Source organism: Procambarus clarkii, chromosome 16 (assembly GCF_040958095.1).
Source record: "Procambarus clarkii isolate CNS0578487 chromosome 16, FALCON_Pclarkii_2.0, whole genome shotgun sequence".
NCBI lineage: Eukaryota > Metazoa > Arthropoda > Malacostraca > Decapoda > Cambaridae > Procambarus > Procambarus clarkii.
The window spans coordinates 302433-315911 of record NC_091165.1 but is presented as its reverse complement, the minus strand read 5'-3'; positions in this window follow the sequence as shown (position 1 = coordinate 315911).

Below are 13479 nucleotides of genomic sequence, written 5' to 3'. Positions count from 1 at the left end.
ATGCAGAGGGTCAAGAGAGTGATGCAGTGGATTAAGAAAGTGATGCAGTGGATCAAGAAAGTGATGCAGTGGATCAAGAGAGTGATGCAGTGGATCAACTGAGTGATGCAGAGGCTTGAGAGAATGATGCAGAGGCTCAAGAGAGTGATGCAGAGGCTCAAGAGAGTGATGCAGAGGATCAAGAGAGTGAAGCAGAGGCTCAAGAGAGTGATGCAGAGGCTCTAGAGAGTGATGCAGAATCCTAAGAGAGTGATGCAGAGGCTTAAGAGAGGGATGCAGAGGTCGAGAGAGGGATGCAGGGGCTGAAGAGAGGGATGCAGAGGCTCAAGTGAGGGATGCAGAGGCACATGAGAGGGATGCAGAGGCTCTTGAGAGTGACACAGAGGCTCAAGAGAGGGATGCAGGAGTTAAAGAGAGTGATGCAGAGGCTCAAGAAAGGGATGCAGAGGCTTAAGAAAGTGATGCAAAGGCTCAAAAAAGGGATGCAGAGGCTTAAGCGGATGATGCAGAGGCTCAAGGGAGTGATGCAGAGGCTTAAGAGAGTGATGCAGAGGCTCAAGAGAGTGATGCAGAGGCTTAAGAGAGTGGTGCAGAGGCTCAAGAGAGTGTTGCAGAGGATCAAGAGACCGATGCAGAGGTTCGAGAGAGTGATGCAGAGGCTCCAGAGAGGGATGCAGAGCGTCAAGTGAGTGATGCAGAGGCTCAAGAGAGTGATGCAGAGGCTCAAGAGAGAAAAGCGGAGGCTTACGAGAGTGATGCAGAGGCTCAAGAGAGTGATGCAGAGGATCAAGAGAGTGATGCAGAGGCTCAAGAGAGTGATGCAGTGGATCAAGAGAGGGAAGTAGATGCTTGAGAGAGTGATGCAGAGGCTCAAGAGAGGGAAGCAGAGGCTTGAGAGAGTGATGCAGAGGCTTGAGAGAGTGATGCAGAGGCTAAAGAGAGTGATGCAGAGGCTCAAGAGAATGATGCAGAGGCTCAAGAGAGTGATGCAGAGGATCAAAAGCGGGATGCAAAGGCTTAAGAGAGTGATGCAGAGGCTCAAGAGAGTGATGCAGAGGCTAAAGAGAGTGATAGAGAGGCTCAAGAAAGTAATGCAGGGGCTCAAGAGAGTGATGCAGACGATCAAGAGAGTGATGCAGAGGGTCAAGAGAGTGATGCAGTGGATTAAGAAAGTGATGCAGTGGATCAAGAAAGTGATGCAGTGGATCAAGAGAGTGATGCAGTGGATCAACTGAGTGATGCAGAGGCTTGAGAGAATGATGCAGAGGCTCAAGAGAGTGATGCAGAGGCTCAAGAGAGTGATGCAGAGGATCAAGAGAGTGAAGCAGAGGCTCAAGAGAGTGATGCAGAGGCTCTAGAGAGTGATGCAGAATCTTAAGAGAGTGATGCAGAGGCTTAAGAGAGGGATGCAGAGGTCGAGAGAGGGATGCAGGGGCTGAAGAGAGGGATGCAGAGGCTCAAGTGAGGGATGCAGAGGCACATGAGAGGGATGCAGAGGCTCTTGAGAGTGACGCAAAGGCTCAAGAGAGGGATACAGGAGTTAAAGAGAGTGATGCAGAGGCTCAAGAAAGGGATGCAGAGGCTTAAGAAAGTGATGCAAAGGCTCAAAAAAGGGATGCAGAGGCTTAAGCGGATGATGCAGAGGCTCAAGGGAGTGATGCAGAGGCTTAAGAGAGTGATGCAGAGGCTCAAGAGAGTGATGCAGAGGCTTAAGAGAGTGGTGCAGAGGCTCAAGAGAGTGTTGCAGAGGATCAAGAGACCGATGCAGAGGCTCGAGAGAGTGATGCAGAGGCTCCAGAGAGGGATGCAGAGCGTCAAGAGAGTGATGCAGAGGCTCAAGAGAGTGATGCAGAGGCTCAAGAGAGAAAAGCAGAGGCTTACGAGAGTGATGCAGAGGCTCAAGAGAGTGATGCAGAGGATCAAGAGCGAGATGCAGAGGCTTAAGAGAGTGATGCAGAGGCTCAAGAGAGTGATGCAGAGGCTAAAGAGAGTGATAGAGAGGCTCAAGAGAGTGATGCAGAGGCTCAAGAGAGAAAAGCGGAGGCTTACGAGAGTGATGCAGAGGCTCAAGAGAGTGATGCAGAGAATCAAGAGCGAGATGCAGAGGCTTAAGAGAGTGATGCAGAGGCTCAAGAGAGTGATGCAGAGGCTAAAGAGAGTGATAGAGAGGCTCAAGAGAGTGATGCAGAGGCTCAAGAGAGTGATGCAGACGATCAAGAGAGTGATGCAGAGGGTCAGGAGAGTGATGCAGTGGATCAAGAAAGTGATGCAGTGGATCAAGAGAGTGATGCAGTGGATCAACTGAGTGATGCAGAGGCTTGAGAGAGTGATGCAGAGGCTCAAGAGAGTGATGCAGAGGCTCAAGAGAGTGATGCAGTGGATCAAGAGAGGGAAGTAGATGCTTGAGAGAGTGATGCAGAGGCTCAGGAGAGGGAAGCAGAGGCTTGAGAGAGTGATGCAGAGGCTCTAGAGAGTGATGCAGAGGCTAAAGAGAGTGATGCAGAGGCTCAAGAGAATGATGCAGAGGCTCAAGAGAGTGATGCAGAGGATCAAGAGCAGGATGCATTAAAGGCTTAGGAGAGTGATGCAGAGGCTCAAGAGAGTGATGCAGAGGCTAAAGAGAGTGATAGAGAGGCTCAAGAAAGTGATGCAGGGGCTAAAGAGAGTGATGCAGACGATCAAGAGAGTGATGCAGAGGGTCAAGAGAGTGATGCAGTGGATTAAGAAAGTGATGCAGTGGATCAAGAAAGTGATGCAGTGGATCAAGAGAGTGATGCAGTGGATCAACTGAGTGATGCAGAGGCTTGAGAGAATGATGCAGAGGCTCAAGAGAGTGATGCAGAGGCTCAAGAGAGTGATGCAGAGGATCAAGAGAGTGAAGCAGAGGCTCAAGAGAGTGATGCAGAGGCTCTAGAGAGTGATGCAGAATCTTAAGAGAGTCATGCAGAGGCTCAAGAGAGTGATTCACAGGCTTACGATAGTGATGCAGAGGCTCAAGAGAGTGATGCAGAGGCTCAAGAGAGGGATGCAGGGGCTCAAGAGAGTAATGCAGAGGCTAAAGAGAGTGATTCAGAGGTTCAAGAGAGGGATGCAGAGGCTCAAGTGAGGGATGCCGAGGCTCAAGAGAGGGATGCAGATGCTCATGAGAGGGATGCATGAGTTCAAGAGAGGGATGCAGAGTCTCAATAGAGTGATTCAGAGGCTTACGAGAGTGATGCATAGGCTTACGAGAGTGATGCAGAGGTTTAAGAGAGGGATGCAGAGGCTCAAGAGAGGGATGCAGAGGTCGAGAGAGGGATGCAGGGGCTGAAGAGAGGGATGCAGAGGCTCAAGTGAGGGATGCAGAGGCACATGAGAGGGATGCAGAGGCTCTTGAGAGTGACGCAGAGGCTCAAGAGAGGGATGCAGGAGTTAAAGAGAGTGATGCAGAGGCTCAAGAAAGGGATGCAGTGGATCAAGAGAGTGATGCAGTGGATCAACTGAGTGATGCAGAGGCTTGAGAGAGTGATGCAGAGGCTCAAGAGAGTGATGCAGAGGCTCAAGAGAGTGATGCAGTGGATCAAGAGAGGGAAGTAGATGCTTGAGAGAGTGATGCAGAGGCTCAAGAGAGGGAAGCAGAGGCTTGAGAAAGTGATGCAGAGGCTTGAGAGAGTGATGCAGAGGCTAAAGAGAGTGATGCAGAGGCTCAAGAGAATGATGCAGAGGCTCAAGAGAGTGATGCAGAGGATCAAAAGCGGGATGCAAAGGCTTAAGAGAGTGATGCAGAGGCTCAAGAGAGTGTTGCAGAGGCTAAAGAGAGTGATAGAGAGGCTCAAGAAAGTAATGCAGGTGCTCAAGAGAGTGATGCAGACGATCAAGAGAGTGATGCAGAGGGTCAAGAGAGTGATGCAGTGGATTAAGAAAGTGATGCAGTGGATCAAGAAAGTGATGCAGTGGATCAAGAGAGTGATGCAGAGGCTTGAGAGAATGATGCAGAGGCTCAAGAGAGTGATGCAGAGGCTCAAGAGAGTGATGCAGAGGATCAAGAGAGTGAAGCAGAGGCTCAAGAGAGTGATGCAGAGGCTCTAGAGAGTGATGCAGAATCTTAAGAGAGTGATGCAGAGGCTTAAGAGAGGGATGCAGAGGTCGAGAGAGGGATGCAGGGGCTGAAGAGAGGGATGCAGAGGCTCAAGTGAGGGATGCAGAGGCACATGAGAGGGATGCAGAGGCTCTTGAGAGTGACGCAGAGGCTCAAGAGAGGGATGCAGGAGTTAAAGAGAGTGATGCAGAGGCTCAAGAAAGGGATGCAGAGGCTTAAGAAAGTGATGCAAAGGCTCAAAAAAGGAATGCAGAGGCTTAAGAGGGTGATGCAGAGGCTCAAGGGAGTGATGCAGAGGCTTAAGAGAGTGATTCAGATGCTCAAGAGAGTGATGCAAAGGCTTAAGAGAGGGATGCATAAGCTTACGAGAGTGATGCAGAGGCTTAAGAGGGTGATGCAGAGGCTAAAGAGAGGGATGAATAGGCTCAAGAGAGGGAGGCAGAGGCTCAAGAGAGGGATGCAGAGGCTAAAGTGAGTGATGCAGAGGCACAAGTGAGGGATGCAGAGGCTTAAGAGAGTGATACAGAGGCTCAAGAGAGGGATGCAGAGGATCAAGAGAGGGAAGCAGAGGCTTAAGAGGGTGATTCAGAGGCTTACGATAGTGATGCATAGGCTTACGAGAGTGATGCAGAGGCTTATGAGAGGGATGTAAAGGCTTAGGAGAATGATGCAGAGGCTCAAGAGAGTGATACAGAGGCTTAGGAGGGTGATGCAGAGGCTCAAGAGAGTGAGGCAGAGGCTTAGGAGAGTGATGCATAGGCATAAGAGAGTGATGCAGAGGCTTAAGAGAGTGATGCAGAGGCTTAAGAGAGGGATGCAGAGGTCGAGAGAGGGATGCAGGGGCTGAAGAGAGGGATGCAGAGGCTCAAGTGAGGGATGCAGAGGCACATGAGAGGGATGCAGAGGCTCTTGAGAGTGACGCAGAGGCTCAAGAGAGGGATGCAGGAGTTAAAGAGAGTGATGCAGAGGCTCAAGAAAGGGATGCAGAGGCTTAAGAAAGTGATGCAAAGGCTCAAAAAAGGGATGCAGAGGCTTAAGCGGATGATGCAGAGGCTTAAGAGAGTGATGCAGAGGCTCAAGAGAGTGATGCAGAGGCTTAAGAGAGTGGTGCAGAGGCTCAAGAGAGTGTTGCAGAGGATCAAGAGAACGATGCAGAGGCTCGAGAGAGTGATGCAGAGGCTCCAGAGAGGGATGCAGAGCGTCAAGAGAGTGATGCAGAGGCTCAAGAGAGCGATGCAGAGGCTCAAGAGAGAAAAGCGGAGGCTTACAAGAGTGATGCAGAGGCTCAAGAGAGTGATGCAGAGGATCAAGAGCGAGATGCAGAGGCTTAAGAGAGTGATGCAGAGGCTCAAGAGAGTGATGCAGAGGCTAAAGAGAGTGATGGAGAGGCTCAAGAGAGTGATGCAGAGGTTCAAGAGAGTGATGCAGACGATCAAGAGAGTGATGCAGAGGGTCAGGAGAGTGATGCAGTGGATCAAGAAAGTGATGCAGTGGATCAAGAGAGTGATGCAGTGGATCAACTGAGTGATGCAGAGGCTTGAGAGAGTGATGCAGAGGCTCAAGAGAGTGATGCAGAGGCTCAAGAGAGTGATGCAGTGGATCAAGAGAGGGAAGTAGATGCTTGAGAGAGTGATGCAGAGGCTCAAGAGAGGGAAGTAGAGGCTTGAGAGAGTGATGCAGAGGCTTGAGAGAGTGATGCAGAGGCTCAAGAGAGTGATGCAAACGATCAAAAGAGTAATGGAGAGGCTCAAGAGAGTGATTCAGAGGTTTACGGGAGTAATGCAGAGGCTTAAGAGAGTGATGCAGAGGCTTACGAAAGTGATGCAGAGGCTTAAGAGAGTGATGCAGAGGCTCAGGAGAGGGATGGAGAGGCTCAAGAGAGTGATTCAAAGGTTTACGGGAGTGATGCAGAGGTTTAAGAGAGTGATGCAGAGGCTTACGAGAGGGATGCAGAGGCTTAAGAGAGTGATGCAGAGGCTCAAGAGAGGGATGCCGGGGGTCAAGAGAGGGATGAATAGGCTCAAGAGAGGGATGCAGAGGCTAGAGAGAGTGATGCAGAGGCTCAAGAGAGTGCTGCAAAAGGCTCAAGAGAGGGATGCTGAGGCTCCAGAGAGGGATGCAGAGGCTTAAGAGAGTGGTGCAGTGGATCAAGAGAGGGAAGCAGTGGCTTGAGAGAGTGATGCAGAGGCTCAAGAGAGTGATGCGGAGGCTAAAGAGAGTGATAGAGAGGCACAAGAGAGTGATGCAGAGGCTCAAGAGAGTGATAGAGAGGCTCATGAGAGTGATGCAGAGGGTCAAGAGAGTGATTCAGAGGCTTACTAGAGTGATGCAGAGGCTTACTAGAGTGAGGCAGAGCCTTAGGAGAGGGATGCACAGGCTCAAGAGAGAGATGCAGAGGCTCAAGAGAGTGATGCATAGGATCAAGAGCGGGATGCAGAGTCTTAAGAGAGTGATGCAGAGGCTCAAGAGAGTGATGCAGAGGCTAAAGAAAGTGATAGAGAGGCTCAAGAGAGTGATGCAGAGGCTCAGGAGAGTGATGCAGACGATCAAGAGAGTGATGCAGAGGCTCGAGAGAGTGAAGCAGTGGATCAAGAGAGTGATGCAGTGGATGAACAGAGTGATGCAGAGGCTTGAGAGAGTGATGAAGAGGCTCAAGAGAGTGATGCAGAAGCTCACTAGAGTGATGCAGTGGATCAAGAGAGGGAAGCAGAGGCTTGAGAGAGTGATGCAGAGGCTCAAGAGAGGGAAGGAGAGGCTTGAGAGAGTGATGCAGAGGGTTGAGAGAGTGATGCCGAGGCTCAAGAGAATGATGCAGAGGCTCAAGAGTCTGATGCAGAGGATCAAGGGAGTGAAGCAGAGGCTGAAGAGAGTGATTCAGAGGCTCTAGAGAGTGATGCAGAGTCTTAAGAGAGTGATGCAGAGGCTTATGAGAGGGATGTAGAGGCTCAAGAGAGGGATGCAGAGGCTCGAGAGAGCTATGCAGAGGCTTCAAAAGAGGGATTCAGAGGCTTAAGAGAGTGATGCAGAGGACGAAGAGAGTGTTGCAGAGGCCCAAATGAGGGATGAAGAGGCTGAAGAGAGTGATGCAGAGGCTGAAGAGAGTGATTCAGAGGCTTACGAGAGTGATGCAGAGGCTTACGAGAGTGAGGCAGAGGCTTAGGAGAGGGATGCAGAGGCTCAAGAGAGTGATGCAGAGGCTTAAGTGGGTGATGCAGAGGCTCAAGAGAGTGATGCAGACGATCAAGAGAGTGATGCAGAGGCTCGAGAGAGTGATGCAGAGGATCAAGAGAGTGATGCAGAGGATCAAGAGAGGGAAGCAGAGGCTTAAGAGGGTGATGCAGAGGCTCAAGAGAGTGCGGCAGAGGCTCAAGAGAGGGATGCAGGGGCTCAAGAGAGTGATGCAGAGGCTCAAGAGAGTGATACAGAGGCTAAAGAGAGTGATAGAGAGGCTCAGGAGAGTGATGTAGAGGCTCAAGAGAGTGATGCAGGAGTTCAAGAGAGGGATTCAGAGGCTCAAGAGAGTGATTCAGAGGCTTACGAGAGTGATGCATAGGCATAAGAGAGTGATGCAGAGGCTTAAGAGAGGGATGCAGAGGCTTAAGAGAGGGATGCAGAGGTCAAGAGAGGGATGCAGGGGCTCAAGAGAGGGATGCAGAGGCTCAAGCGAGGGATGCAGAGGCACAAGAGAGGGATGCAGAGGCTCTTGAGAGTGACGCAGAGGCTCAAGAGAGGGATGCAAAGGCTTAAGAGACTGATAGAAAGGCTCAGGAGAGAGATGCAGAGGCTCAAAAAAGGGATGCAGAGGCTTAAGAGGGTGATGCAGAGGCTCACGAGAGTGATTCAGAGGCTCAAGAGATGGATGCAGAGGCTCAAGAGAGTGATGCTGAGGATCAGGAGAGGGAAAACAGAGGCTAAAGAGAGTGATGCAGAAGCTCAAGAGATGGATGCAGAGGCTCAAGAGAGTGATTCAGACGCTTACGAGAGTGATGCAGAGGCTTAAGAGAGTGATGCAGAGGCTTAAGAGAGGAATGCAGAGGCTGAAGAGAGGGATGCAGAGGCTCAAGAGAGGGATGCAATGGCTCCGGAGAGGGATGCAGAGGCTCAAGTGAGGGATGCAGAGGCACAAGAGAGGGATGCAGAGGCTTAAGAGAGTGATGCAGAGGCTCAAGAGAGGGATGCGAAAGCTTAAGCGAGTGATGCAAAGCTCAAGAGAGGGATGGAGAGGTTTAAAAGAGTGATGCAGAGGCTCTAGAGAGTGATGCAGAGGCTCAATAGAGGGATGCAGGGGCTCAGGAGAGTAATGGAGAGGCTCAAGTGAGTGATTCAGAGGTTTACGGGAGTGATGCAGAGGCTTAAGAGAGGGATGCATAAGCTTACGAGAGTGATGCAGAGGCTTAAGAGGGTGATGCAGAGGATCAAGAGAGGGATGCAGAGGCTCAAGAGAGGGATGAATAGGCTCAAGAGAGGGAGGCAGAGGCTCAAGAGAGGGATGCAGAGGCTAAAGTGAGTGATGCAGAGGCACAAGTGAGGGATGCAGAGGCTTAAGAGAGTGATACAGAGGCTCAAGAGAGGGATGCAGAGGATCAAGAGAGGGAAGCAGAGGCTTAAGAGGGTGATTCAGAGGCTTACGATAGTGATGCATAGGCTTACGAGAGTGATGCAGAGGCTTATGAGAGGGATGTAGAGGCTTAGGAGAATGATGCAGAGGCTCAAGAGAGTGATACAGAGGCTTAGGAGGGTGATGCAGAGGCTCAAGAGAGTGAGGCAGAGGCTTAGGAGAGTGATGCATAGGCATAAGAGAGTGATGCAGAGGCTTAAGAGAGGGATGCAGAGGCTTAAGAGAGGGATGCAGAGGTCAAGAGAGGGATGCAGGGGCTCAAGAGAGGGATGCAGAGGCTCAAGCGAGGGATGCAGAGGCACAAGAGAGGGATGCAGAGGCTCTTGAGAGTGACGCAGAGGCTCAAGAGAGGGATGCAGAGGCTTAAGAGACTGATAGAAAGGCTCAGGAGAGAGATGCAGAGGCTCAAAAAAGGGATGCAGAGGCTTAAGAGGGTGATGCAGAGGCTCACGAGAGTGATTTAGAGGCTCAAGAGATGGATGCAGAGGCTCAAGAGAGTGATGCTGAGGATCAGGAGAGGGAAAACAGAGGCTAAAGGGAGTGATGCAGAAGCTCAAAAGAGTGATGCAGAGGCTCAAGAGAGGGATGCAGAGGCTCAAGAGAGTGATTCAGAGGCTTACGAGAGTGATGCAGAGGCTTAAGAGAGTGATGCAGAGGCTTAAGAGAGGGATGCAGAGGCTCAAGAGAGGGATGCAGATTCTCAAGAGAGGGATGCAATGGCTCCGGAGAGGGATGCAGAGGCTCAAGTGAGGGATGCAGAGGCACAAGAGAGGGATGCAGAGGCTTAAGAGAGTGATGCAGAGGCTCAAGAGAGGGATGCGGAGGCTTAAGCGAGTGATGCAAAGCTCATGAGAGGGATGCAGAGGCTCATAAGAGGGATGCAGGAGTTCAAGAGAGAGAAGCAAAGGCTCATGAAAGGGATGCAGAGGCTTAAGAAAGTGATGCAGAGGCTCAAAAGAGGGATGCAGAGGTTTAAGAGAGTGATGCAGAGGCTCTAGAGAGTGATGCAGAGGCTCAATAGAGGGATGCAGGGGCTCAAGAGAGTAATGGAGAGGCTCAAGTGAGTGATACAGAGGTTTACGGGAGTGATGCAGAGGCTTAAGAGAGGGATGCATAAGCTTACGAGGCTCAAGAGAGGGATGCAGAGGCTAAAGTGAGTGATGCAGAGGCACAAGTGAGGGATGCAGAGGCTTAAGAGAGTGATACAGAGGCTCAAGAGAGGGATGAATAGGCTCAAGAGAGGGAGGCAAAGGCTCAAGAGAGGGATGCAGAGGCTAAAGTGAGTGATGCAGAGGCACAAGTGAGGGATGCAGAGGCTTAAGAGAGTGATGCAGAGGATCAAGAGAGTGATGCAGAGCATCAAGAGAGGGAAGCAGAGGCTTAAGAGGGTGATTCAGAGGATTACGATAGTGATGCATAGGCTTACGAGAGTGATGCAGAGGCTTAAGAGAGGGATGCAGAGGCTTAGGAGAATGATGCAGAGGCTCAAGAGAGTGATACAGAGGCTTAAGAGGGTGATGCAGAGGCTAAAGAGAGTGAGGCAGAGGCTTAGGAGAATGATGCAGAGGCTCAAGAGAGTGATACAGAGGCTTAAGAGGGTGATACAGAGGCTCAAGAGAGGGATGCAGGGGCTCAAGAGAGTGATGCAGAGGCTAAAGAGAGTGATTCAGAGGCTCAAGAGAGGGATGCAGAGGCTCAAGAGAGGGATGCCGAGGCTCAAGAGAGGGATGCAGAGGCTCATGAGAGGGATGCAGGAGTTCAAGAGAGGTATGCAGAGTCTCAAGAGAGTGATTCAGAGGCATACGAGAGTGATGCATAGGCTTACGTGAGTGATGCAGAGGCTTAAGAGAGGGATGCAGAGGCTCAAGAGAGGGATGCAGAGGTCGAGAGAGGGATGCAGGGGCTGAAGAGAGGGATGCAGAGGCTCAAGTGAGGGATGCAGAGGCACACGAGAGGGATGCAGAGGCTCTTGAGAGTGACGCAGAGGCTCAAGAGAGGGATGCAGGAGTTAAAGAGAGTGATGCAGAGGCTCAAGAAAGGGATGCAGAGGCTTAAGAAAGTGATGCAAAGGCTCAAAAAAGGAATGCAGAGGCTTAAGAGGGTGATGCAGAGGCTCAAGGGAGTGATGCAGAGGCTTAAGAGAGTGATTCAGATGCTCAAGAGAGTGATGCAAAGGCTTAAGAGAGTGGGGCAGAGGCTCAAGAGAGTGATGCAGAGGATCAAGAGAGCGATGCAGAGGCTCGAGAGAGTGATGCAGAAGCTCAAGAGACGGATTCAGAGGCTCAAGAGAGTGATGCTGTGGATCAGGAGAGGGAAAGCAGAGGCTTAAGAGAGTGATGCAGAAGCTGAAGAGAGTGATGCAGAGGCTCAAGAGAGTGATTCAGAGGCTTACGAGAGTGATGCAGAGGCTTACGAGAGTGAGGCAGAGGCTTAGGAGAGGGATGCAGAGGCTCAAGAGAGTGATGCAGAGGCTTAAGAGGGTGATGCAGAGGTTCAAGAGAGTGATGCAGACGATCAAGAGAGTGATGCAGAGGCTCGAGAGAGTGATGCAGAGGATCAAGAGAGTGATGCAGAGGATCAAGAGAGGGAATCAGAGGCTTAAGAGGGTGATGCAGAGGCTCAAGAGAATGAGGCAGAGGCTCAAGAGAGGGATGCAGGGGCTCAAGAGAGTGATGCAGAGGCTCAAGAGAGTGATACAAAGGCTAAAAAGAGTGATAGAGAGGCTCAGGAGAGTGATGTAGAGGCTCAAGAGAGTGATGCAGGAGTTCAAGAGAGGGATTCAGAGGCTCAAGAGAGTGATTCAGAGGCTTACGAGAGTGATGCATAGGCTTAAGAGAGTGATGCAGAGGCTTAAGAGAGTGATGCAGCGGCTTAAGAGAGGGATGCAGAGGTCAAGAGAGGGATGCAGGGGCTCAAGAGAGGGATGCAGAGGCTCAAGTGAGGATGCAGAGGCACAAGAGAGGGATGCAGAGGCTCTTGAGAGTGACGCAGAGGCTCAAGAGAGGGATGCAGAGGCTTAAGAGACTGATAGAAATGCTCAGGAGAGGGATGCAGAGGCTCATGAGAGGGATGCAGGAGTTCAATAGAGTGATGCAAATGCTCAAGAAAGGGATGTAGGCGTTCAAGAGAGTGATGCAGAGGCTCAAGAAAGGGATGCAGTGGCTTAAGAAAGTGATGCAGAGGCTCAAAAAAGGGATGCAGAGGCTTAAGAGGGTGATGCAGAGGCTCACGAGAGTGATTCAGAGGCTCAAGAGATGGATGCAGAGGCTCAAGAGAGTGATGCTGAGGATCAGGAGAGGGAAAACAGAGGCTAAAGAGAGTGATGCAGAAGCTCAAGAGAGTGATGAATAGGCTCAAGAGAGGGATAGAGAGGCTCAAGAGACGGATGCAGAGGCTAAATTGAGTGATGGTGAGGCACAAGAGAAAGATGCAGAGGCACTTGAGAGTGATGCAGAAGCTCAAGAGAGGGATGCAGAGGCTTAAGAGAGTGATGCAAAGGCTCGAGAGAGGGATGCCGAGACTGAAGAGAGTGATGCAGAGACTCTAGAGAGTGATGCAGAGGCTTAAGAGAGGGATGCAGAGGCTCAAGAGAGTGATGCAGAGGCTCAAGGGAGTTATGCAGAGGCGTAGGAGAATGGCTTAAGAGAGGGATGCAGAGGCTGAAATGAGTGATGCAGAGGCTTAAGTGAGTGATGCAGAGGCTTAAGAGAGGGATGGAGAGGCTCAAGAGAGTGATGCAGAGGCTCAAGAGAGTGATGCAGAGGCTAAAGAGAGTTATGCAGAGGCTTAAGAGAGTGATGCAGAGGCTTAAGAGAGGGATGCAGAGGCTCAAGAGAGTGATGCAGAATCTCAAGAGAGTGATGCAGAGGCTTAGGAGAATGATGCAGAGGCTCAAGAGAGGGATGCAGAGGCTGAAGAGAGTGATGCAGAGGCTGAAGAGAGGGATGTAGAGGCTCAAGAGAGTGATGCAGAGGCTCAAGAGTGATGCAGAGGCTCTAGAGATTGATGCAAAGGGTCAAGAGAGTGGTGCAGAGGCTCAAGAGAGTGATGCAGAGGCTCAAGAGAGTGATGAAGAATCTTAGGAGAATGATGCAGAAACTCAAGAGAGGGATGCAGAGATTAAAGAGAGTGATGCAGAGGCTTAAGAGAGTGATGCAGAGGAATAAGAGATTGATGCAAGGGCTCAAACGAGGGATGCAGAGGCTCAAGAGAGTGATGCAGAGGCTTAAGAGTGATGCAAAGGCTCAAGAGAGGGATGCAGAGGCTCATGAAAGGGATGCAGAGGCTCACGAGAGGGAGGCAGAGGCTCAAGAAAGGGATGAAGAGGCTTAAAAAAGTGATGCAGAGGGTAAAAATAGGGATGCAGAGGCTTAAGAGAGTGATGCAGAGGCTCAAGAGAGGGATGCAGAGGTTGAAGAGAGTGATGCAGAGGCTCAAGAGAGTGATACAAAGGCTAAAAAGAGTGATAGAGAGGCTCAGGAGAGTGATGTAGAGGCTCAAGAGAGTGATGCAGGAGTTCAAGAGAGGGATTCAGAGGCTCAAGAGAGTGATTCAGAGGCTTACGAGAGTGATGAATAGGCTTAAGAGAGTGATGCAGAGGCTTAAGAGAGGGATGCAGCGGCTTAAGAGAGGGATGCAGAGGTCAAGAGAGGGATGCAGGGGCTCAAGAGAGGGATGCAGAGGCTCAAGTGAGGATGCAGAGGCACAAGAGAGGGATGCAGAGGCTCTTGAGAGTGACGCAGAGGCTCAAGAGAGGGATGCAGAGGCTTAAGAGACTGATAGA